We start from the raw sequence: 26,108 nt of genomic DNA, 5'->3' as shown, positions 1-26,108 counted from the left end.
CCTTAAAAAACAAAAATCACCTAAATGTCCATCAACTTGATAAATGGATAAATAAAATGTGAAAAAGCCATACAATGCAATATTATCCAGCCATAAAAAAGAAGAAAGTACTGAAACATGCTACAACATGGATGAATCTTGAAAACATCATGCAAAGTGAAAGACGCCAGACACAAAGGCCATGTATTATATGATTCCATTTATATGAAAACATCCAGGACAGGCAAATTCATAAAGACAGAAAGCAGATTAGTGGTTGCTAGGGTCTGGGGGCAGAAAGAATTGAGGAAGAGTGACAGCTATGGGTCTGTGGTTCCATTTTGGGATGAGGAAAAGTTTTAGAATTAGTGCATAAGGTTGTACAACCTTCTGAGTATATGAAAAAAATCACTAAATTGTATACTTTAAAAGGATGATTTTTATGGTATGCGAATTATATCTCAGTTTTTTAAAAAAGTCCACTTGTTCTTGTTCTGTGGGCATGAAACCCTCCCTTAAGTCTCAGAGAATGTCAGTTGTGGTGGTGGTGGCAGTGGTTTTATGTTTTCTTTTACTCCCTGCATAATGTTTGCTTTCTTCAAGTGGTTTTTTGTTTATTTTGGCATACACTTTTTTTTTTTTTTAAACATTGGACGCTTTCCTTAAAAATCTAGTAATCCTTGGCTGATGGCTCATATTCTTGAGGTAAGGCATTTAAAAGCTGACTGGAAGCTCTGTGCATGCACAGAGCTTGCTGACTGGTGGTGGGTCTCACCATGGAAGGTTTCAGTGAAGTCTCCCAAATGTCACCACTAGCTCAGTTACCAACATTCCTAGAGCCAATAGGAGGAAAAGGGCAGGGAGCTTCTCCGTTTGGCTTGCAAACTTTCAGCAAATCCCCGTTTTTCATATATTGCCTCGTCTCCGCCCATGTCCCCAAGTGAGGGCTTTTGGGTTCAGTCTCTCTGGCGAATAAAGTTCTCTCCACGATGCTGTTTAGGTAGAGCAGGGATAGTTCTATGGTGAAATGGGGTAAGGAATCACTCTGTGGTGTCACTGTCCTGATTTGCGCCCTGCTCCATACCCTGTCTTCAGACGGCACCAATTTCTGAGCCTTCTGTGATTCTATGGCCCATTTCTCATTGGCTTCTTCTTTGGGGTTCTCTAGGTTTTTCTTTCTCTTATCAAGTCAAGTCAGTCAGCTTCTCACCTTCCCAAACTGTTTAGACATCACTGATTTGCTCTGGGCTCCTCTCCGTACCCTTGTGGGCTGGTGCCGATTTTATTCCTTTCTTCTTGTTTTAGTGTGGCAGCACAGAGAAACATGGATGTGTTTAGTCAAAGTCCCTCTTCGCTGTATGTCATTTGAGAAGCAGCATACACTTGGTATTCTCAGGCTTATCACAAAGTGGCATCTTGTAACTACCAACCCGGATGTGACACGAAACAGTGCTGGCTTGCTGTGAGTGACGCAGGGAACGCTCCTGGCAGGCTGGGAGCTGGGTGTCTGCCCTCACTAGCCTTCATTACATTTCTCAGTCATACTTTACTGCCTTTTATGGGGAAAATTACATGGTAGTCTCTATTCCACGAATCCATGAAGGGCTGTGATGTATCCCTTGAGAATGTCAAGGGTCTAGTGTACCTCTGTCGCTATGGAAACTAGTTCCCTGGTGACAGTCAGGCTTAATGACATCCACAATGGCGTGATGCACATGGATTCTAGTGCTGGTAATGGGCAGAGAGCAGTCCCTGGGGAGAGGGCCACACTCACCCTGACGAGTAGCTATATCCTCCAAGATGTCTCCTGGGCCTTGTCTCCCGCTGAGTACCCATCATGGGGCCCGTCTTGGAGGACTTCAGCTCGGAGAATGAGGAGGGAGAGGGTGAGCCTCGCCGGCCCACCAAGAACTGGGATCAGTCAAGTGTCCCTGGAATTGCTTCCAAAGCCACCTCCCAGGACTTCAGCTTCATGACCACCCAAGCGAGGGGGAGTCGGCTCAGAGCTCCCTCAGCGGTCAGCCGTCCACAACCAACTCTCAGAGTGTGTGTGGAAGGAGAACGTAGATAGTTCAAAAGTCACTGGTGCTTGGCTTTGAAACGCATTACTACTTTTTGTCCCTGGCATATTTACTATGCAAATGCATTAATACATGTCAAGGATTTAAAACAGCCTGGCTCATGGTAAGTGCTTTATAAATGTTTGCTATTACAAGTTGTATTTAGCTTGGGTCCATATGAAAACAAATTTGCATTCCCTGCCTCTCTGCCACTCTCTCAACTCAGAAAATGGATAAACTAGAGACCCAGGGATGGAGAACTCCTGGGTCGTCAACTCCTCTTTTTACAAGGAATAAACCACCATCCAGAATATTTTGCTTATTGGTTCACCCCATTCACTGGACTAGTGAATTCACTGCCTGTCAGCCCCACTCCTGGATACTTCACCAAGAACCCACTGGCTGTTTATAAAGCCATTTGTGAGCTCTCTCCCCAGGCTGTGCTCATGGCTGCCCCTCCCTGGCCCAGGGGTAAGAGGCTGGCCCAGCTCTCCTCCTCCCAGGTCCCTCCTCCCTGCTTTGTGCCTGCCCCTCCAGCACATGCCTGGTCTTGATAGGGTGCTCGCTCCTCCTTCCCAGCCATGTATGCTCTCTTTTCCCTTCCGGCTGCTCCTTCTGCCTTTTACAGATGTATCTCCATCTCTCCTTGCCTTTTCTGTCAGAACCACCATCTTCTCACTTTTCCTCTTTTCTTCCCTTAAGGGAGCCCCTTAAGGGCAGGTCTTGTCTGTCTTTACAGTCTGAACACATCACACAGAGCTTGGCGCACAGTAAATGGTTGAAATATCTTTTTTTTTCTTTTTTTGGGATGACAGAATCGTCTTTCTGTATTGCCTCATTTCTGTATCTGCTTTGTGTCCTTTGCCTGTCCCCTCAGATACACACACATACCCTCACACCCTCGCTAGTTTCCCCTCCAAGCTTCTGGGGTGGCTCCTCTGCCTGGCTGGGATGAAGGAGGGGGTGTTTCCAGTTGTGGGAAAGCCTTTCTGACCTCAGCTGCAGGAAAGGCCTAAATGGGTTGCCCAGCTCAGCATGTCAGGACTGATACCTGCTGATGAGGAGCAGGCTTGTTCCGTGCAATTTCCAACTCATTTGTCTTTTCATTTGTAGCTTAAATTGGCCAATTTCATCTGGAATGTGCTTGGACTCTCTGGCAATCCACACATAACAAATGAATGTCCCTAGTAGCTATGACAGAGAGTCAGACAGGGGAATGGGCCCAGATCTCCCACGGCAGCACAGTGATGGTCCTGACCTTCTAGAAGCACGAATGCTTGAAGGATGGTGACCAGGCCTGAGAAGGGAGGGCAGAGAGGAACCTGCAAGGAGAGAGCCCTGGAAATATCTGTTTTTTCTTTCTTATATTTGCTCCTATCCCTCTCTACCTGCCTTGAGGGAGAAGGTCAAGTGCAAGGAATGGAAGATAGTTCTTAGGGCTTTGAAGACTAGGCAGCACTGACATACTGTTGAGTGAAAGAAGCCAAAAACTCCAATCATATAAAACTTAAAACAGGCAAAACTAATCCATGTTGCTAGGATTCTGCACAGTGGTTACCTCTGCAGGTGTTATTGAGGGTGAGGGTGCATGACAGAGCCTTAGCGGCCTGGAGGTTCTATATCTTGATCTGGGCTGTGGTAACATGGAGGCATTTTACACCTGGGAATAAATTCATCAAGTCGCACACTTAGAATCAGTGTGCTTCACTGTATGAGATCTACCTCAATAAAAATGAGAGAGAAGTCACACCAAAAATCTCATCCAAACTTTACTATGCATGAGATTCACACTGGAGCTGATTTGAAATGGAGATTTCTGGACGCCCACCCTGGAATCTATTTAGTTGGTCTGGAGTGCTGTCTGAGAACCTGCATTGGTAACACCCCCCTCCTCCCCAAGGGTGGTCACAGACCAGACAAGACCACATGGGGGTATGGATGTCTGCCCAGTCAAATGGCCTAAGTGCCATCCTGCTGGGAGCCATGAAGGACAGCTGGGTGGTTAAGGGCCCCCAGGTGCCGTTGGCAGGGAGGGTTAGAGTTTGGCCACGCTGTGGCACAGAGGAAGCACTGTCAGAGAGCCCAAGTTGTGGTGGGCACCGAGGGGCTAATTAGGGTCGGGACAGGGAGTGGGCCCCTCACCAGGGAAGAGAATTGCTCCGAGCAAGGAGCCCTCTTGTCCTGAGCTCCCTTTGCCAGAATGGATGGCTGGGCACACATAGGGAGTGGTCTGCTGGTCCCCAGCAGAAGTGGATGTCACAGAATGGCCTAATGGCTCCACAATGACCGGGTTTGGTCAGTTGTACGTTCCCCCGCAAGCACCAGAAAGAAGGAACCCAAGACTGAAGACACATGGCTGTAAAGAGGAGACTCTGGGGAGGGCGTAGGCAAGACAGCATTTCCATAGATAAATGCCAAGACAGACTGAACTTCAGCTCAGAGAATGAGTCTGAAAATGTGTGCAGATGAGGTCTTCTGAGCCATCCTTGACTGGAAGGCCTGGGAGAACTGAGGTATAGGGACGGGGAGCTTGACTCAGGGCATGAGGAAAGGGAAGTGAGCAACACACCTACCATACGCCAGACCCTTAAAAAAACTGTCATTGACCCTCACAATCATGCTCTGACATGGCTCACTTATGTGTACTTCACAGATGATGAAACCAAGACTAAGAGACGTTCACCAACTTGTCCAAGGCCACAAACCTACAAACAGTTGGAATTTGAACTCATGGCCATAGGATTCAAGCCCCACAATCTTTCCATAATTCCTGCTACCTCTCCCTCTCAACCTCTAACAGTGATCGAACATTGAAGAATTTGCAAAACGCTTCCTCACACATTATCTTATTTAATTTTCACAAATACCTTGTGTTAGGCAGGTATGAGTCCCATTTTAAGGATGAATAATTGACCTTCAGGTAAAGAATAACCTGTCTAAGATCAAATAGCTGGTAAGTGCCTGGGAACTGGGCCTTAAACACAAGTCATATGGCTCTAAATTTGTCACAATCCCTTGCCTGGACACCAAGAAACATAATCCAGCCCTGTCATAAGTCTTGGAGAATCTGGGAACACCACTGCTTAGAGCACAGCTTGGTTTCATGATGACTGGACACCGGTTTTCCTAACTCCTTTAGGGACTGAGATGGAAAAATGGTCTCATCGGGGACATGAAAGCCCAGAAAGCTTGGTGAGTGTCTCAATTATACAGGACACTGAGGACGGAGCTGAGATTAGAACCCACGTTTCCTCCAATGGATAATTATCAGAGGCCTTCTGGAAAATTTCTTCCATCTCGTGTTCTCTGCCTCAGGGCCCCTTCCCTCCATTCTTCATTTGGACCATGAACTGACAAAGGTGAGAAGGAAACATCAACAAATGCTGGGAGGGGGCTGGGGTGGGGCAGAGCAGCAGTCGCTGGGGGTTTTCATAGTTCCTCTGCCAAAGCGCATCTGGAAGCATCAGCTCATGGATCTGGGCATGTCAGCCAGGGACAGGCAGGCACAGGGACTGATCACTTCCCTGACACTACCTATAAGGGATTTCCCAGGTCTTCTCCCTGGTTTACCTGGCCATTAGGAAGTCAACACGTGACATGTGAGGAATATGCTGGTGAGGAAACTGTGTTCTGGGGTGACCTGCCAGTATCTGGACTGCTCTGATATGTCACGTCTTTCAACAGCAGCTATCTTGGACCCTCCATTTGGCTTGTGTATACAGTTGGGGATTATTCGCGTGGCAGCTTCTCCCCAGCAAAAATTCTTTGCTCTCCTGGTTTCTCTTCACTGACTAATGTACTCTGGGAAATGCAACCAGTGCTCTCCAAGTCAGCCCTAATTAGCCCAGCAAGTCGGCGGCTCTGAGTCATCACAGGACATTGCAAGCTCAGGGGCAAACGCTGTTTGGACTATCGTGCGAGCTGTTTGTTGTGTCTGTTTGTGTTTCCTTGGTTTATCCATTCTCTGCTCCCTGCCTTCCATCATCTCTCTAATGGAGAGGCAGGGCGCAGTCTCCCACAGGCTGGCATTCATCTTCCCAGCCTGACCTGCTTGCAGCCTATTAAGCTGCTGTTGCAAGATCGAGGAGGGGAGAATAATGAAAACAGTGCAGAGAGCAGAGGAGGGCAAATGGGAGTCTCTTAGAATCCGATCCATTGATAAGTCAGGCAGAGAAGAAATGGCCTCAAGCTTTGAAAAGTGGAGAGCTTCTCAGACAGCAAGGCCAGGTGAATGGACCTCCTTACTGGGTGGTTCACAGGAAGAGGCCTGGCTAGGAGGATCTCTGCAGAAGGCTGGGCAGCCTAGGAGCCCAGGCAAAGGTTACTAAGGTCATTACTTCCCTTGTCTCAATGAAAAAAATTAGCAATTCTCCGTCCCCTCCTCTGCGCCTCTCCTCCCAAAGTATTGCAGGGAGGAAAAAGAAAACCAAAACAGAAGCCTGCAGTCCAGCCCTGTTATAGATTCGTGATTCCAGCTTCACGCAGCCCTCTCTGCTGACCCTTTCATTCCTCTCTCCCTGCTGCCCTGGCACACACTGCTTCTCACTGAGCCTGTACCTGACCTCAGGACAGATGTCCTTGCTGACCTCACGGGGCTGGTGGGATGGACAGGCGTGACCTCCTTTGCCCTCCGTCAGAGCGCCTCTCTCCCCACCCCTCTGCCCCGCTGCCCATTTTCTTCTTTCCCTCTGACTTAAGGAAAGAGGTTTCTTCTTTTTAAAAACCACCCTCATCCCTCCCCACCTCCTCAGGAAACTCAGTCCTTTACTTACTCTCTCTCCACCTTTAAAAACAAAAGAAATGCAACTTTAGTCTGTTATTTCCTTTAAACACAGACCCTACTTGCTTATATCCCTTTGAGTTGCTTTTCAATATCACAGCGCTTCTGATCCAGCAGCATTTTCTCAGCTTTCAGCCTCTGGAAGCTTTTGACTGAAAGCCAAAAACCCTGCATCTTGCAACTCTCGCCCTGTCTCTGGGCGTCCCTGTGCTCCCCTTCCCTCTGAGATCAGCCTCTCGTGTTCTCAATGCAGTTTCTTGTCACGTTGGCAGCTCCACCCTGTGACCATCTCACACTGTCATCTTTTCTCCCATCAATTCCCGTGAGTACCAAACTTCCACTTGGGTCCTTAGAATACTGGTCCTAAATCAGACTAGGAACACCCTCCACCCCAGCATTGGCCCTGCGTCCTAACTGGCCCATTGTCCCAATCGTCCATGTGCTCTCCCCAACTACTTGTTCCATTCTATTTAGGGAGATAATCCGTGAGCTCTTCCTTTGAAGTGCCCGTGACAACAGAGTGATGGTGTACTCCCAGGGGTCCGAGAACACAACCCCAGACGCCTGCCGGAAGTTCACAATGACGCTGAAGCCTTGTTTTAAACTTCCCTGTAAACGTCGTACTTAATCCTGTTTGCTTTCCTCTAACAGTCGCTCCCTGAGTCTCTGAGTCAATGCGGTACCACTGCTGAGACCTGTTCCGCAGCCTCCAGCTGAGTCTCACCCCCTCGGAACACTTTCTCCAATCTCTCTCTTCTACCAGCTACCCCTGGCTTTAGAGCTTGGACAATTTACTCTGGCATTTAATTATTAACACGTTGCGTACGGCGGGGTTTAAATCACTCATACCCCTCTGTTCCGGCAGGTTTTTAAAAGAAACTACTTTAAAATGCACTCTTCTCTTTAAAGCGTAAATGCTTCTATGTCATTTATTATTTTTCTATGGAATTTTTTAGGATTTACTCACCTATAATGTTAGTAATCCCTCCTGGTGTGATACTGCAGAAAGCAGCTTCCCTTGTTATTAACGAATCACAAATAATTCAATAAAATGTGCAAAGTAAAAAGAGTCAACAGTAAAAACGAGAATTTTCGTTATCCGTCCTTAACGCATGGCTCAGAAAAAACGAAGAGTCTCGTGATCCATATGCAACGTGTTAATTGCTTTAGGGTGGGTTAATACAGTTCCCTGACAGCAGGGCCCACAGTCTCACAGTTTTTATCTGTCCCTCCAATCTGTGGCCCTTGGTAAGGCATTGATTTGGACTAAAACCACAGGTTCCCGTTGAGGCCATGAGACATGTTTCTAAAAACCCTCTGTGAAAGTCCCACCCTGGAGACCCCACTTACTCCAATGTGTCGCTTGTGGCTGGGATTGCCTCTCTTGTTACCTCACCTCTCTAGACAGAGGGATGGCAGAGGTGCTCAAGCAAGCCCATCTCCTGGGCACTGTGCCCAAGATTGAGACAAGTCCAACTTGTGGTTCCTTTCCAATCACTTAATTGCGTTTGGCTCTCCACACCTGAGGCTGAGGACTTCTAGCCGCTCCACAAATCCTCCTTAATTAAACCTCCTGAGGCCCCTGCCGAGTGGCAATAACTCTGCTCCTCTTTTATAGGTAAAAGTGCCCTGGTGGACTTTCCAGCTTGGAATGGGCACTTTCAGGACCCAACCCATTATTTCTGCAGACTGCACCAGCACAGCCTGGACCTGTGAATAGCTGGGAGTGTGGTGGTGGCAGAAGCAGGAGCTGAAAGGGCTCCTCTGCAGTGTGCTAAAGTGAGCAACCTGCAAATTAGATGCAAGATACTGTGCAAACATGGCACGTATTAATTTGGAACCATTAGCTTTGGGTATTTTAGGCAATAAAATGTCAGCCCTGTATGTGATCATATTTATTGCCCCAATTGCCCTTTTCTGATATTCCAAGTAAAACTGAAGGTGCAGTTATGGAAGATATTTAAAGGGATATATTCCTCTCTTGTGACTGTTAAGGCACAGGGGTAAGCTGGACATGACTGCTACCTAGGTAAACGTAGATGTTATTTCATCCCCATCCTTACTGGCAAACATTTGCTGAGCCCGTGCTCTGTGTGAACACCGTGCTGGGCGCTAAGAGAAGAACACGAAGGCCTTCATTCCGCTGAGCTCCGTGCAATAAATATCTATTAGGTGCCTATTACTAAACATTTATTAAGTACCACGTACTAGTTGTGTGACCCCAGGCCAGTCAGTTTTCTCACTTGTAAAACGGGGTCTTGCAGGTGTTCTTCAGACTGTGGCAAATCCCTATCACAGAACAGCCTTCAGCAACAAAGAGGAGCAGACTATTGAGATGAACAGCTTAGATGAACCTCAAGGAAATTATGCTGATGAAAAAAGAGCCAGCAGAAAAACATTATAGACTGTATGATTCAATTTATATAACATTTGCCACAGGTTAGGGATAGGGGTGTGTGACTATAAACATCAGCACAACTGTTGGTGGGATTGCAGATTGGTGCAGTCACTATGGGAAACAGTATGGAGGTGTCTCAAAAATCTGAAAATGGAACTACCTTATGACCCAGCAATTCCACTCCTAGGTATCTATCCAGAGAAATCCAAAACTCTAATTCAAAAAACTTTATGCACCCCTATGTTTATTGCAGCACTATACACAATAGCCAAGACATGAAAACAACTAAAATGCCCATCGGTAGATGACTGGATTAACAAACTGTGGTACATTTATACAACGGAGTATTATACAGCCATAAAGAAGAAAGAAATCTTACCATTTGCAACAACATGGATGGACCTAGAGAACATTATGTTAAGTGAAATAAGTCAGACAGAGAAAGACAAATACCATATGATCTCAGTTATATGTGGAATCTAAAGAAAAGAATAAGTGAATGAACTAATCAGAAACAGTTTCAGAGACATAGAGGAAAAACTGAGGATTGCTAGATGGGGGGGTGGAGATAAAGGGAAAGGTGAGGGGATTAGAAAGCACAATCAGCAACCACAAGATGGCCACGGGGTTACAAAAGTCAATTTGGGGAATATAATTAATAATGTTGTAAAGATTTTGTAGGGTATCTGATGGACACTTGTCTCGTTAGGGAGACCACCTCAGGGAAGATGTAGATGCCTGATCACTGCACTGTACACCTGAAGCTGAATATGAACAATAATGAATGTCAACTACAAGTTTGTATATTTATATATAGTTACAAGAAGCGGAGTACAGCATTAGGAATAGAGACAGTGGAAATGTACTGGCTCTGTGCGATGTCAGAGGGATAGTAGATGGGGGAGGGGAGTTGCCACTGTGTGAGGCATATAAATGATAAACATCTAACTATTACATTGTTTTATGCACCTGAAACTAATACAAAAAAAAGTTATTAAAAAGAAAAAAGATCAGCACAAGGGAGCTTTGTGATGGTATATTTAAGTGTCTTGATTGTTGTGGTGGTTACACAAAACTACACACACACACACACACACACACATATCAATGCATGCGTAACTGGTGAAATTTGGAAAAGCTCTATGAATTATATCAATGGCAGCTTCCTGGTTTTGATATTGCACTATAATTATGTAATATGTTAATATTAATATGGGGGTGGGGAGGCTGGATGAAGGGGACTCAGGACTTCCCTGTATGTTTCTTTGCTCTACCAGTGAATCTAAACTTATTTTAAAATAAAAAGTCTTTAAAAAAATAGAGTATACTACCTACAGCATAAGGTTGTTTTTAGGGTATGGAGAGTTAATGTAAAGCACTTAGCATAGCGTCTAGCACATAGTAAGCCTTCATTGTATGTTGTTGTTGTTACTACCACCACATGCCAGGCACTGGAGCTTCAATATGAACAAGCCATGGTCTCTGTCCTGAAGGAACTTCCAATTCAGCAGCAGCAGAAGACGCAGCAAAGAGATTTTTAACAGAATATGCTGAGCATGCTCAGTAATGGGAGGAGGTCTCTGAGCATGCAGGAAGGAAGGTTTCCTGGAAAAGATGCCACGAGAGCTGAGTCCTGAAGCACGGGAAGTGTCAGGAGAGGAGCGGATGTATGAAGGGCATTGGGAAGAAGGAACAGTCGAGCCCAAAGGTGTGGAACAGCTGAGGTGGCTGGGAAACCAGAGGCACTTGGTTTTACTTGGGCATTTGGGAGGCAGAGAGTGGAGGAAAAGAGGCTGGCAAAGTAGGCAGAAGCCAAGCCAGACAGGCCATGTAGGCGCCAGGAGCCCAGACATCACCCCTCAGGAGGTGGGTGAGGAGCCACTGTCCTTCAGCCCAGACCCCGTTGTTCAGTGCTCTGGATTCTCTGGGCACTCCTTCCCTTGGGACCCCAGAGAGGGCTCGATCAGTTACTGTCCCCAGCACTGAATGAGAGACGGACTATGAGTATCCGAGAAAAGCCAGAGGCCCACCACGGGCTCTGCAAAGCCAACCTGGAGTGGCCTTAACTGCAGAGATGGTAAATCTACAAACGAAACTGTGAGACACATTCCAGACCCACCTTCATCTTCCCACCTGATGTGGGGTATATATATATATATATATATATATATATATATATATATATATATATATATATGATCTCACTATTCCTTGTACTGCTGTGCACAATACAGAACTCACCGCAGCCTCTTTTCTGCAAGGATATATGTGCAGCAATACAGACAACACGGAAGTCAGGCCACAAGCACCAGGCTCAAGCCTAAGGCTTTGTTGACCAGCCTGTGACCACATGCAAGTCACTAAACTTTCTGAGCTGTACTTTCCCCCACTGTGAAACAAGTGATCATAACACACACCCAGCTTCCTCGCAGGGGTGGCTCAAAGAACATTAAAAAAGCAAACACCATAATACCATGTTTCCCCGAAAATAAGACCGGGTCTTATATTAAGTTTTGCTCCAAAGGACGCATTAGGGCTTATGTTCAGGGGATGTCCTCCTGAAAAATCCTGCTAGGGCTTATTTTCCTGTTAGGTCTTATTTTCGGGGAAACACGGTATATGTGAAAGAGCTTTGTAGGTGTTCAGACGTGAAAAGTTATTGCTATTGATCCTGAAAGAACTGTTGGTGAAGAGGAGCCTACACCTCTGACAGGAAAATCAGAATAAATCTCCTTTGAATCTGGGCACAGTCTTTAATTGAGGAAGGACAGTGAAGAGAAAAGAAGGGACAGGAACAGGAGCCTTGCTTACACTGTAAGGCAACAGTCATCTGGTCTACCCACGCCACACTCAGAGGGTAGCTTTTCCTCCAGCTTTTTCAAGGAAATCCTTTGTATATAAAAACTTTTCATTAATGAATTCACTCCCCCAATACTTTTGAACACCTAATCTGTGCCAGGCACTAGTGCTACAATAATGAAATTAACAGATAGGGTCTCTGTCCTCATGGGGTCACTGTCTAGTGGCAGAGACAGACATTGATCTAATACACACCCAACTATATAATTAGATACCATAATGTGTGTTGAGAGAAGAGTACAGTACACACAAGAGTGTTTAACAGCAGCCTGATAAAATTCTGGAGGTACCCTAGGGAAGCTTTTCTAAGGAAGAGCTATTTGAGCTGAGATCTGAAAGACAGTAGAATTTAGAGAGGAGAACTATGGAGTGGGAAACGTGATGAAGGGCCAAGGAACAGTACCTGTGAAGGCCATGAGGCAAAGAGGAGCTTAGCAGTCAAGAAACTGTAAGAAGGCAGTGTGCAGAGCATGGGGGTTGGGGACGGGGTGGTAGAACCGGAGAGGTAGGCTCCGGCCAGGTTCCACAGGGGTTGTCAGCCACTGCTCATCCTAAAGAGCCTTAAGAATCATTGAAGAGTTTTGAGAGTGAGAAAATATGACCAGATCGGATTATGTCCTTATAAGGTTATTCTAGCAGCTATTTGGAGACTGAATTAGAGGGGCGAGTGTAGAGCAAGCATGCCAATGAGAAAGTGATTCCTGTGGTCCAGGTGAGAGGTGAGGGCAGCCTGAAGTGTAATAACATAGAGGCTGTGAACATGGGAAAGGCTGCATGGATCTAGGTGCTGTTTTGGAAGTAGATTAGGCAAGACCTGCTGATGGACGGGGTGTAAACGGTAAAGGGAAGAGTTGACAATGACTCCCAGCTTATGGCATACACAGCTGGTGTGCAGTGGTGCCAGTCACACAAACAGGCAATGCTGGAGGGGGATCGGGCAGGGGTGGAGAAGACAGTGGGTGATTTAGGAGGAGAATCATGACTCTGTCTTTGAGGTTTCTTGAGACATCTAACTTAGTCAACTAGGGAGATGGTTATAAGAACATGGAGTTCAGATGAAGAGGCTACAGGTGTAGATTCGGGTCTCACCTGAAGGCGGCTGATAATGGAAGTCATTCATGAGATGGCCTAGGGACACGTATCCAGTCAGAAGAGAATACCTTGAACCAGATTATAAAGAACACCAAGGTTTAAAGATCGAGAAGGGAAGGCTGAGTCAGCAAAGAAGACTTAGGGGCAACCAGAAAAGGCAAGAATATGCGGTCAGAGACCCCAAGGGAGAGGAAAGTGTCAGAAAGGAGGGAAAAATGCTTCTGAGAACTAAAAAATGTTCCCTGTGCTTAGTGACATGGAGCGTTGTTGCAGCAGAGTGACGGGGGAGGAAGCCAGAGTGAAGTGGGACAGAGGAAGTGGGAGGTGCAGAACTGGAGAGAGCTAGTAGAGCCAAGTCTTTCAAGAAACGTGGCTTGTAAGGAGAAAAGAGACAAGGTAGTGGCGGAAAGTGGGGTTGGACTTGAGGAAGCTGTTTGTCGTTTTGAAGATGGGAGAAACTTTAGCATGGTGGGAAGGCTGTTCCAGAGAAGACCAGAGGACAGGATCTAGAGCAGAGGCGGTAGAGGAACTGGCCTGCAACGGAAACGCGTCCTGCAGAAACAGGAGGGAATGGAGGAGAGGGCTGCTGCAGCGGCAGGTACGTGTGAGGGTGTGGAGGGGATGAGCTGAGGGAGTTCTGCCTGACGACTTCTATTTCTCTGGGAAGTAGGAGGTAAGGTCATCAGCTGAGTGAGGGTGTAGGTGGTGGTTTGGGGAGGAAGTTGTGAAATGGCCATTGAGAGTAGGCGAGAGATAACCAGAGGTAACCAGCACTTTTGAAGAATAAATTGGGCTGGTGATGGTGAATTTTTAAAGGTACCAATCTGCCTCATTTTGTTTTTTCTAGCAGGTTGTTGGATAAAGGCAGAAGAAGCAGACAGAGTGATTAAATCCAGACTGGGACCTTGCCAGACTGGGGCAATAAAAAGACAGAGTCACGAGAGTTTAGGATATTGGCAGGAGAGCTCTTAAAATGATGGAACATGGAATCTATCTGGACTCAGAGAAGAAAGACAGAGGAAGGTAATGGACGGCAAGAAAGCAGAAGAGCCAATGGACCAAAGGTCCCAGTGAGGTTAAGGAATGGCTACGTGGGAGTCATTAGACAGCAGGCTGGGAGGCCAGGAGGTGGTGACCAGAAAGCAGGGATCTCTACCAGGTGACCATCAGATGATGGCAAGATCTAAGGTGTGACGTTGGGAACGAGTAGCTGAAGTATGGAAGCCAGTGAAGGGGACGACGGTCTGGGGGCAGGATGAGTTCCCATGTAGTCACTGATCTCGTCAGGGCAATGGACGGACTTAGAAAAGAGAGGATGCCTATGAGTAGACGGCAAAGGCTTCACTGAAGCAGAAAGGTGGCTGGGGATGGCAAGGGGAGGTGGAGATGAGCCTGATTTTACGAGAGTTGGGGAATAACCATCTCTTAGAGAAATTACATTCCCTTACATCTGAAGTACATTCGCCAGAGTGAAAGGTCAGGAAAGAAAGTGGAAGGAATCTTGGGAAGACATAATAGATACAGCCCAGGGCCAGAAGTTAGGAGATATATATCCAGTCCTATGACACTAACACGCTCTGACCTTGGGCAAATCCTTTCCCCATCCTGGGCCACAGGTTTCTCATCCATAAAAATAGGATGGAGGAAATGGCTAAGCTAGAGCTTCCCAACTGACCTTAGAGAGCCATGAACGGGTTACAGGTGTACCAAAATCGTGATCCTCTTTACCCTGGGTCAGTCAGAGTCCCTGAGCCATTGTCATTGTATATGTGTGCTGTGATGTGAATGAGAAGGTGAGGAAGCAGTGGCCCAGACACTCTCCAGGGCCCCAGCCATCTCTGACATTCTGTTTGTACATCTCTGGTATATCGTCTTGGAGGAGGCTGTGGAGAGGCCAAGAGAAGAACAGACAAGACTCCTGCTACAGCCAGAAGTCCGTCAGCTGGCAGAGAGGAAATCAAGCTTCCCAGCTCCCCCTGGCTCTCCTCACCTCCCTCCTAGCACCAACCAAGGAAGCTGTGATCTGTGCTTAGATGCCAAGGTGAATGCAGGTGCCCCTGCTCCTCTTTTGCCTGGTGGCTCGGTGGTCACTGGTGGCCCCTTCAAGCCTCAGCAGCAACTTATGTACTTGGAGGAGCAATCATCCACTGGCTCCTTCTTTCATTTTCCAGTTCTAAAAACAGACTCAGCATTTCTGAGGAGTCGGCAGCGTGTCTCACTGACATGACCCAGACATAGCCATCACAATGCAGATCTTCCTCTTGGGACCAGACACTTCTCAGAAATCCATGGAAGATCCACTTACGTGGTTGACCTTGGGCTACCCTCTCTCTGTTACTAGCCCTCCTTGGCTTCCCTCTCCCTCCATCTCCTGTCAGATACTATATGCTTAGAGAATGCACAGACAACCTAATTTTACCCTAATCATGAAATACCAGGAAAGACCCAGCACCTGCAATAAATATTTACTGAATCAATGAAGGGTATTCTTGAATATTTCAGAAAGAAAACTCTATCAAGCTCACCAGGATTTTCAAAATTATTGATCACATTGCTCCTATTTATTTGAGTAGATAATTAAAAGATTACTTTGAAAATTCTTTCATATTTATTGGTGCCTACTATGTGCCACACGTTTCACAAGTATGAGCTGGTTTCATTTTCACAAGCCGGTGAGATGGTTATGTTAACCCCATTTTACAGACCGGCAAACTGAGGCTCAAAGAGAGCTTCGGAGGCATGTCCAAGGTCATAGAACTGGTGAGCAGTGGCCACAGGATTCTAACCCAGATGTCTGCAACTTTAAAGCTGGTGCTGTTCAGCATACCAGGCTGCCTCATACTAGGGCATAAACAGAATAGAATCAATCGAGAGACAGAAGAAAAGGGGGAGGCAGAGAAGTGTGTAGGAAGATTGCAGCAACACAGACCATCTGAGGCTCCCCACTGCCATGTTCTGGGGAAGCAGTTTTGAGGCTGGGTAAGATTTGCCAAAGACAAGGAGAGAGAGTCAGACCCTCACTAATCTCTCCACTTTGATTGTTTGGCTGGCTCACCCACTACCTGCACAATCTGGCATTTCATTCAGTGCTGCCCGGCTTGGCTCTCTGAGCCTATGAGGGGCCATGAAGATGCAATGACCTGTCCTGTGAATACACTATCCCTGCTCCCCTCCCCATGAGGCAGAGTGACAACTGGGCCCAGGAGGTACCCCTTGTTCTCAGGGCCTGGGGAGCAGGCAGGAGAGTGGCAGAAAACATGAGTGGTCTGACCTGCCACAGATGAACACGGCTGTCAGCCCCCACACCTGCCTGCCTCTGCCTGACAGGTGAGCAGCTGTGTTCTACAGCTGTCTGTCCATCTGTCTCCTTCTGACGCTCCTCAGAGAGGGGAGGCTCCGGATCTGAAGCAGCGACCTCACTCCGGATATTACACAGCAGGGAATAGGAAGGATGGGGCAGAAAGAAAAGTGCCTCCATCTTTAGCCAACACCTGACCCCCTCCCCATTGCCAAGTCCCTCTCACTGCCTCCCCCCCCCACTTCCCTAAACTCTGCCTGCCAACCTCTACAAATTACCACACATGCCAATAAGTCATTAGAAACCAGAACAACAAATGTGGGGTTGCCATGGAGACCGACACCAGGAGCTGGCAGCCCTGAGGGTCAGCCTGTGGCTCAGGTGTGCTGTGGGGAGAGCAGGAAAGGCCAAAGTGCCTAGCAAAGGGAAGATAATGCGCTACGAACTATTGGGGTTCTGATTCCAGACAGGGCACCAGGCTCTGCCTTCTCCTCTCTATCCCCTCCCCAAAGCCCCAGTACTGCCCACGTGCAGCTTGGTAGGTGTGATAAATGCTGCACAGGCTTCGGAAGGGCAGGTGCATCCTGGGCCAGTGGTCCCAGGCCCGTCCCCCACAGACCTGTGTCTGTCTCCAGAGGAGGTGGCTGGGATAAAGCCCACCTGGGGACCATCCCGGAGCCAAGGACCACTGACAGCCCTTAGAAACCTGAGCTGGTGCTTGTGCTTGGAGGAGACTGAGGCCCAGCAAGGGGCTGAAGGCAGAATAGCCCTCAAGCAACATTCTTCCTGCGCTTGGAACTCACTTGGCTTCTGCCCAGCACTTAGCATAGTGCCCGGGCCCTTGTAAGTTAAAACACACACTTGTTGAAAATGGTTGAGAGACTGTGTGTAAGACTGCCAGTAAGTACCCAGAGCTTCTGACAAGACAGAAGCAGGCCCTGGATTGGAGTCTCCCCTCTTCCACTAACTCAGTGTGACCTCCGACAAAGCCACTTCTCTCTGGGCCTTGGTTTCATCATCTGGAAAACAACTGGGATGTGTTTCTGACACGGTTTATTTCACACTGGGCTCTTCAGTTATGAAATGATTCCTCTGGGGTCATGGGTCAGGAGGAGGCAGAGCCAGTGGGGTTCTGGTCCACCCGCTTAGTGCCAACTACAGCAGCCTTGTAGTAAGTTCCCGTTGCTGCTATAACACATTACCATAAAGTTGGTGGTTTAACACAGATTTATTATCTTACGGTGCAAAATGGGTCTCACTGGGCTAAAATCAAGGTGTTGGTAGGTCTGCGTTCCTTTGTGGAGATTCTAGGCAGCGTCTGTTTCCTGGCCTTTCCCAGCTTCTAGAGGCTCCCCACGTGCTTTGGCTCATGGCCCCTTCACTCGTCAGAGCCACCAATGCAGCCTTTCTCGCTCTGACATTGGCTTCTGCCTCTGTCTTCCACATTTAAAGCACCCGTGTGATTACACTGGGTCTACTGGATATTCCAGGACAATCTATGTTAAGGTCAGCTGATTAGCAACTTTAATTCCATCTGCAAACTTAATTCCTCTTGCCATGTAACCTGGCATAGTCACAGGTTCCAGGGCCAAGTACACAGACATCTTTGGGGTCCATTATTCTGTCTATCACACATATGTTTTTAAAAATGGATCAATTTCTGTAAATGTTTGAAAGCCACAGGAGTCTCAGTTGCCATCAGTTTTAAAGTGCTGTGACCTGGACTGTTTTTCTACCTGGGTGATCCTTACAAGGAATTCAGAGGAACTCTGGGGCCTGTCTATCAAGTGCGAACGCTGGCAGACTTAGGCTGTCTTGGTGTGGTGCACAGAGTGATGGGTCTCTATGTCCACCAGAAAAGAGCTCCCCAGGGAGGAAAGAATGAGGGCTGTTTGGGGGAATCCACTTGTCTCAGCTCTTTCCTTTCCATTCTATATGCACATACATACTCAGACTACTCTGCAGTCACCTGTTTCTGTTTTTACTTCCAGGTAAGGTCAGATTGAGCTGGATGTGCGTGCGTGCGTGTGTGTGTGTGTCCATGCATGCATGTGAATGGTCTCTCCCGTCAGACCGGATGAAGGCCGAGGACATGACCCTGTTTTCCTTTGCTCCCCAGTACCCGTCCCCATCCCTTGGCATTGCACTAGGTACAGAGCACACACTGATTTAACAGTCACAAAATTGAGATGCCATCCTTTCTTCCCATACCTTGACCTTCAACACCGTCCTTTTCCCAGATCCATCCAGAGGAGTTCCCAGATTATCATAACAAACTCTAGAAACAGTACCAAGTTCAGAAAGCGTAGGTCTTAGAATCTTCCTGCTAGCATCTTTCCAGGCCCATAGTGACCAACTGTAGAATTTGAAGGTGAGACAGACTCTGACTTGTCCTGAGGGAGATGGTGGCCTCTCATTCGCCTTCCATGCAACATAACATCCGTAAGACATCTCTGCCAACTGCCAGGGACCCGGTGGGGATGAATAAAAAAACTCTTATGAGAAAAGTGTCCTGGGTATGAATCACAGCCCTGGTGTTTTATGATTTTATGCAAATTACCCTCTCTCGACCTTATTTTTTTCCCTCGGTATAAACTGGCAGCTCATTCCTATTCCTACCTCTATCATATGTCCCAGGGGATCCCGGAAGAGAAATGTGATGCGCTAGGGTAAAGCTGCTCTTTGGAGGGGTGGCCCTGGGGAAACTGAGGGGGCAAGGAACTAAGATTTATTGAGCTTCTACTTTGTAGCAGGCACTTTACACAGATTAGCTTGTTTAATGTGGTGGTTGAGAAGCAGAGCTCTGGAGTTAGGAAGATTTGGGGCTGTGTTCTGGCTCTGCCACTTGCCAGCTGTGTGTGGCCTTGGGCAAGTTACTTAATGTTTCCCAGCTTTAGTTTCCTCAACTGCAAAATTGGAGAAAATCATATCCACTTCACAGTGTTATGTGGATTAAGTGAGAATGAATACAATGAAGCTTTGGGCACATCGTAAGCACTCAAAAATGTTAGTTCTTATTATTAACAACTCGATGAAGTGGGTGTTATGAACCAAAATTTATAGACGGGGAAACTGAGGCTCAGAGAGGTTAAGTAAAATGCCCAAGGGCGTGTAGCTAAGGGACGAGCACGCTAACCCAGCTCTAACTGATTCCAGTTCCTCTGGACTGGGAGCCAGGAGGATCGAAGCCTCAGGCTCAGGCCTGAGGTTGTGCCCAGAGCTTCCAGGTCAAGTTTGTGGGCCCTCCTTTCTCAGGCTGCCAGGGCACAGAGGACGGGAGAAGGCTGTTTAGCACAACCGGTTGCCTGTGTGACTCTTGGCTCCTGCTCTTTGGCTGGTGGTGGGGAGAGCGAGGGGAAAGTGAAGGCACTACTGAGGGACCCCACTCCACTCCAGGATATTCTTTCTATAGGTCAGAAGTGAACCAAACCCCAAGACCGAAGGCCCAGGTGGTCTCTCTCCAGGGAAAGGGCAAACTCATCCCTCATGGAAGAATGTTTGCTCATTTTGGCACAATATTATTTCCAGTCCACTATTTATGAAACAAATTGGAATGTGTTAGGAGTAACCTACCAAACAGGAGCCCGGACAGTGAGAGGAAGGGAGAAAAGCAGCCAGCTGCAGACTGGGTAGAAAAATGGAGTTCAAGGAATGGCAGAGAACTGGGCCTGACATCAGCGGGCTGCGGGGCTGGTGGACAGCAACCGATTAGTGGAGGGCAGACCTCGGAAACCACCTGAGAGCTGAGAACTGGAAAGGGGTCCTTCTCAAAGCAAGAGGTGTCAAAGGACAGACATAGGCTAGCAAGAAGGCCGGACAATTTTTTTTTTTAATTAAAATTTATTGGGGTGACAGTTGTTATTAAACGGACAATGGGTTTTCATCCTTTAAAAACAGGGCCGCTCTCCTGACCAGACAGAACAAAGGGGACACCAGAAACCTGGATGGTGGGGAAGGGACTGCTCCAGAGAAAAAGACTGATCCCACCCATGTGTCCTCCCCCTACATGGTCACCTTCTCCCCCTTCCACCTCCACGAGCTACAAGTTCCCCTCTTGAGAACTCCCCCCTCTGCAGAGCCAAACCCCACCCCGTTCTCCAGCCCCCATCAGCCACACCCCCTCGAGGCAGCGTTCCCTATAAACTCCCACACAGAGCTCACAGTTCTGATAACATTTATAGTCTAAATCACACAGTTTAGCACTTGGTTTTAAATACTGTCTGGTATTATTCCCTTGTTATTTCTTGGGAGTATAAGTTTTGCCTCCCCAACGGATCTATAGGTTTCCTTACCAGTAAAGACGTGACTTAACATTTCTTTATATTCTCCCCGCCTCCCACTCCACACTGCCTAGGATTGTGCTCAAGGTCAGATCACATTACCCCCTGCCCCAAAACTCTGCAAAGGCTCTCCATCTCACACTGAGGAAAGACCAAACTCCTCATCCCAGCTCCAGGGCTCTCCAAGATCTGGCCTCCTCCGTGCTCCTCAAACCCACCAGGCACAGCCCAGCCTCTGAGCCCTTGCTTCTGCTGTTCCCTCTGCCTGGTGTGCCCTTACCGGCTTGCAGCCACTTCCTCTTTACTCGTATGTCACCTTCTCAGTGAGGTCTCCCCAGGCCATGCTGTGCAAAATTACAAACTCTCCTTTTCCTAACACGTCCTCTCCTGTCCCCCTCTTCCTTGCTTAATTTTTCTCTTTAGCAATTGCCACCCTCTAATATGCTATTTATTTTACTGTCTCCTCAGACAATCAGGTATAAGCTCCATGAGGGCAGAAACCTCTGACTGCTGGCTGCTCACTGTGTCTATCCCCCCAGGCCAGGTACAGATGCTTAGAAGTTCTTGCTGAATGAAGAGACTCCAGTCCTACCCTGTGTCCGACGTGGCTGAGGCATGGTTTTGCTAAGCAATGGGCAACGGACAGGAACATTCTGTGGGTCCCCTCCTAGGGTTTCCAGGCAGGAATTCCTGCCCATTCTCAGGAATTTTTTCGCTTTCCCGTTCCCGAATCCTGAGAAAAGTTGGTCGGGAAATTGGGAAAATCAGCTCCTTGAACCCAGGTAGTTGGTAGTATGGACCGTCACTGTGGAAACGATTCATCGTGGAGAACAGAAAACAGTTTGTATTTTGGGATTCAGGAACGGGAAAGCGAAAAAAATTCCTGAGAACAGGCGGGAATTCCCACCTGGGAACCCCATCCCCTCCACATGTAGGATTTCACCGTTCCCTGGGCTGACTCTGGGGAAGCACCTTCTGAAGTTCAGGGGCCTGGAGCTGTGTGAGCCCCAGCTGCCTTCATCACCTAGAGAGGTCTACCCAGAAGTGGAAGACGGAGGGGTGGGGTGATCACCAGGCAAGGTAGTCAAGTCCTGCCTCTCCCCATGCACAGCTTTGAAACTTCTAGCTTGTCCACCAGCTGCCCCTCTGTGGCTGCTCCATCTCCTGAAATCACCACCTCTGCCTTCCCAGGCCAAAGACAGACACTTTCATCATCTGCCTTTGAATGCTCACTTTGAGAAGACTACAGAGGAACATGACCTCCTGCCTTTCTTATCTCTTCCTCCTTGTTTTCTTCCCCCCTGAAAGGATCAGGTAAGACAGACCCACTTTTCCTGCAGGACCAATGCTGATTGCCCAGAAATCGCTGCCTATGCTCCCATGTTTTTTTCCTAAAGGATCTGCCCTGTGGGTTTGTAAAAATGAACAATTATATGTGTCTTGTTCTTCCTAAGACATATGAGGCTGCCTTCTTAAGGACACCCCACTGATAGGGGTGTCCCAAACCGTCCCCACCTAATCTGCTTGAGTCTGGGGTCTGCACCCATCCTCACATCTCCCAGAAGTCACCCCTGCATTGTTTCCACTATTATGGCCCTGGGGACTGACGCTTAGGGTCCAGCTTCTCGGAGGCCACTGGCTGTGTGTGGCCTCTGAGGCACAAGGAAACAATGTTGTTTCTTGAGGAGTTGTGATCTGTGGGAGCAAGAGGAAGACACGACACCCTCTCTGAAGGTCCCAAGAAGGGGACAGGCAGCCTCCAGCTTGGACAGTACTTGGGGAGCTTTTTACTGTAGGGAGGGAGGACAGTGGGCTGGCTTACCCCAGAGCATCCTCCAAGCCCAAGGACCACTAGGGGTGGTTAAGATGCAGGGTCAGAAGGAAGGTTAAATCCTTCCTGGGTTTTTTTTTTTTTTCTAGCTATATGTCTTTGAGCAAGTTACTGAACCTCTGAGTCTCAGTTTCCACAGTTTAAACTAGAGATAATAGGGGTATTTTTGAGGATTTAATGGAATAACGTAGGTAAAGCACTTGGCACAGTGCCCAGCACATAGTAAGTGCTCAATAAATACTAGCTGCTATGATTGGTGCCATGACAATGTGAGAAGTGGAGACCGAGAGCCCTCTGCTTGCCCTTCATCTTGGAACTCACTTCAGGCCTATCAAATGCTGAGCAGCAGGGAAGGTGTGGGTGGAAGAAATGTACAGAGAGAAACTGAATTCTAAACCAGATCTGGTTAAGCTCACCTCCTAATAAGTAGCTCCCTCAGGCTAAGGTGTCTCCTAGGTCCCCAAATGCAAGAGGCCAGAGGACAAGGGCTTTGGCAGCTCTGAGTTTGGAGCAGAGACTGCTTGATGGTGGCTTAGAAAATTTAGGAAGTCATAATCATGAGACCAAATCCCAGCAGGAAAGCACCAGGTCTCCTGCCCAAAGACCAACTCTTTTAGGTTGGAGAGTGTGGAGACTTTCTGGGTGACCTGTGAGCCCCACTGGAAGCTCAGCTCCTAGCACTGCAAACAAAGAGGCTGAGGTGGGACATGTCCAACGTACTCCTGACATCCACAGGGGGCGACACATCCCCAACACAGCGCTTTTTCATGATCCCTCGCCCCAGATGCTTTTGGCACCAGTGTCCCCAGGCTCACCACCTCTGCCTGGTTAACTCCCTTTTAAGCCTTGCCCCACATATCACGTGCTGTGAGAACTATTTCCTAATCTGCAGACAGAGATCGTTACCTCTTTATCTGCTCATACCTGTATTATACCACTTGTTTCATTAATGTAAGACTGACTCTCCTATTGAATAATAAGAATATACTTAATCGTATGCCAGGCACTGTTCTAAGCTAATTATGTGTATTATCTCATTTAATTCTCATAACAACTCTAGGATGTTATTAGTATCCCATTTACGCATGAGGAAACTGAGGCACAGAGATGTTAGATGACTTGCCCAATGTCACTCAGCTAAAAGGGGTGGAGCCTGGATTCAAACGCCAGCTACGTAGCTCCAGAATCTATGTTTTTTTTACTGTGAATGCCTGATGTGTCTCTTTGTCTCCAGCACCTAGCACAGGTCTGAGCATACAGGTAGGTGCTTAGAAAAGATGGTCTGATTGGGTAAGCAACTGCCTGCATAAGGCTAAGCTGGGGACTATCCCAGCCTCTGAGCTGCAGGACTGAGAGAAACCAAGGCCTTTAGGGAAGTACAAGATATAGGTGTTCTTATTCACCCAGTCTTAGCAATTCTACCACAGGCTGTGGCCTGTTCTGTCTGGTTGTGTCTTTTCTTGCATGTCTCTTGCCTTCTGGTTTTTGTTTCTCAGTTTACCTTCTGCCTTTGTCCTCTTCCCCTTCTGTTCCTGGTCACTCTCCCCTTTTTCCGCCCCATCCAGCATCTGCCCATCGTCCTTGCCCTTCCCTGTAATTCTTGCAGGCTCAAAAACCTCCCACCCCCATGCTTTGCCTTGGAGCTTTTACAGAGTCAAGGCTTGGCCAGGGAGGCTGAGAACACCAGTGTCACTGACTCATTAGACTGGCCATGGACCAAGGTCTTACCCTCTGACCCTTAATGAAAACAGGAATTTCCCATCAACTCTACCTGAATGCAGGGTGGTGGTATAGAGTGGGGGTTGCCTACCTACAGCTTGTCGCACATCTGTGTAGCATCAGAAAGACTAATGCCCTCCCCACCTTCTCTCTCAGAGTCCCAACTCCTCCAGGAAGCCTTCCCTGATCACTTAAGAAAGCTTATTCATGCAAGAAAATTCTTATGTATTCTGAGGAGACAAGCAGGTGCCTGAAGAGTTTGATTACAATGTAATCCTTAGATAACTGTACAACTTACCAGATGTCAAAGACATCATAGGGGCCAAATGAACTACAAACAATCAGTGATTTCAAAACGGAAACCTATGTGACCTGAGGCAAGTGGCGGATCCTCTCTGGTCCTTGAATTTCCTCAGCTATAAAGGTGGGGATTATAACCCGGGTCTTAGAAGGTTGTCAGGAGGATTGAGTGAGATAATTTCTGTAAAGCTCTGACAGACAGGTGCTTAGTAGGTACTCAGTAATAGATCTGTATCTTTTTTTCCTCCTCTGTCTAAAGCACTGGGCTTCCACTCAGACCATGGCCCTGGGTCTGTAAGCTTTGTGGTACCTGGTATATTGTAAGGAAATGGGCCTGTCATGTTAGGGGTCACTCAGTGTAATAATGATGACGGTTCACTAGGACTGTTCACCCCCCGCCCCCAAGCAGTGGATCTTTGAGAGTCTGGTGGGTACAGAACTAATCAGCTGGGAAGTCCAGGTACAAGTTCAGTTCTGACCTGAGACATGGAAGTTTGTTTAATCAATGTGTCCTTACATCCTAAAATAGTGCTAGGCACATAGTAGGTGCTCAATAAATTGTCGAAGGAAGGAATATTTTTTTAAAAAAACAGTGCATTTCCTTTTTCCTTGCAAATGAAGAAAAGAGGGGTAAAAGGGGCAAATGGTAGGGTACAGGAGACATGCCAGGGAAATGCAGCTGCCAGGCCCACCAGCCCCGGCTCCTCTGCAAAGCGGACACAGCAAAGCACAGAGCACCTGCCTGGCTTGTGATGAAAGCTGCAGTTTATGAAAGAGAAGGGGGAGCAAATGTGAAGACAGAGACCTGGAGGGGAGCAAGGGAGAAGTCTCGGGGAGAAGGAGGGTGAAAGAAGAGGGAGAGCACTGTGAGAAGAAAGGGCGATGAAGAGATGCTTGAGGAAAGGAGTGAAGAGTGAAGGAGAGAGAAAAAGGAAGAAGGAGGAAGGCACAAGGGAAAAATGGGGAGTGGGGAGGAATTGTGGAGAGTGACAGAGGAAACCGCTGTCTCAGCCTGGGTGGAATGTGTCTTAGAAGACCTCTGAGTTCCCACAGGCATCTGGTGTCTCCTTTGGGTTAGGCTGTGCCAGCGGGAGGGTATGGACTGGGGCAGACGGTGCTCCTAGATACCAGGTGTTTGCTAGACCCTGGGCAGGTCTCAGTCTCTGGAGCACTGAGGCCTTTAGTGCCATCCTTTCTAGATAATGACATCCCATGCCATGTCCAGAGGGACCCCCTAGGCAGGAAGGAGGAGACAGTGTGAGCCAGCCCAGGGGAAAGCAAAGGGCCTAGAAGGCTCAGACCTCTAGCTATGCCCCTCTCTTTCCATCTTCTCCCCACAAGGGCACCTGGCCAGTCAGAAAAGTGGGTCAGGCCACCCACATGTGACTTTTTTGTGATAACAACAGGGTCCATAGGTGGGGGCTGGGGGGTTCATGCCTTGTACACAGCCTTGCTCACCCCAAGCTCAGTGCTTTTCGTTGGAGGAAACTGTAAGGAAGAGTGGGCAGTGGG

The 26,108-nt window shown here is 47.8% G+C and overlaps 1 protein-coding gene across 3 annotated transcripts in view; it reads right to left on the bottom strand.

Moving 5' to 3' along the window:
* The window catches only part of LRRN2 (leucine rich repeat neuronal 2), a 98,900-nt gene that overhangs the window by 71,032 nt on the left and 1,760 nt on the right, over positions 1-26,108 (bottom strand). The gene's annotated exons all lie outside the window — the stretch shown is intronic.

The sequence above is a fragment of the Rhinolophus sinicus genome, chromosome 11 (assembly GCF_057876585.1).
Source record: "Rhinolophus sinicus isolate RSI-liver-muscle chromosome 11, RSI-T2T, whole genome shotgun sequence".
NCBI lineage: Eukaryota > Metazoa > Chordata > Mammalia > Chiroptera > Rhinolophidae > Rhinolophus > Rhinolophus sinicus.
The sequence above is the reverse complement of the archived record's forward strand: the minus strand, read 5'-3'. Positions and strand labels throughout refer to the sequence as shown.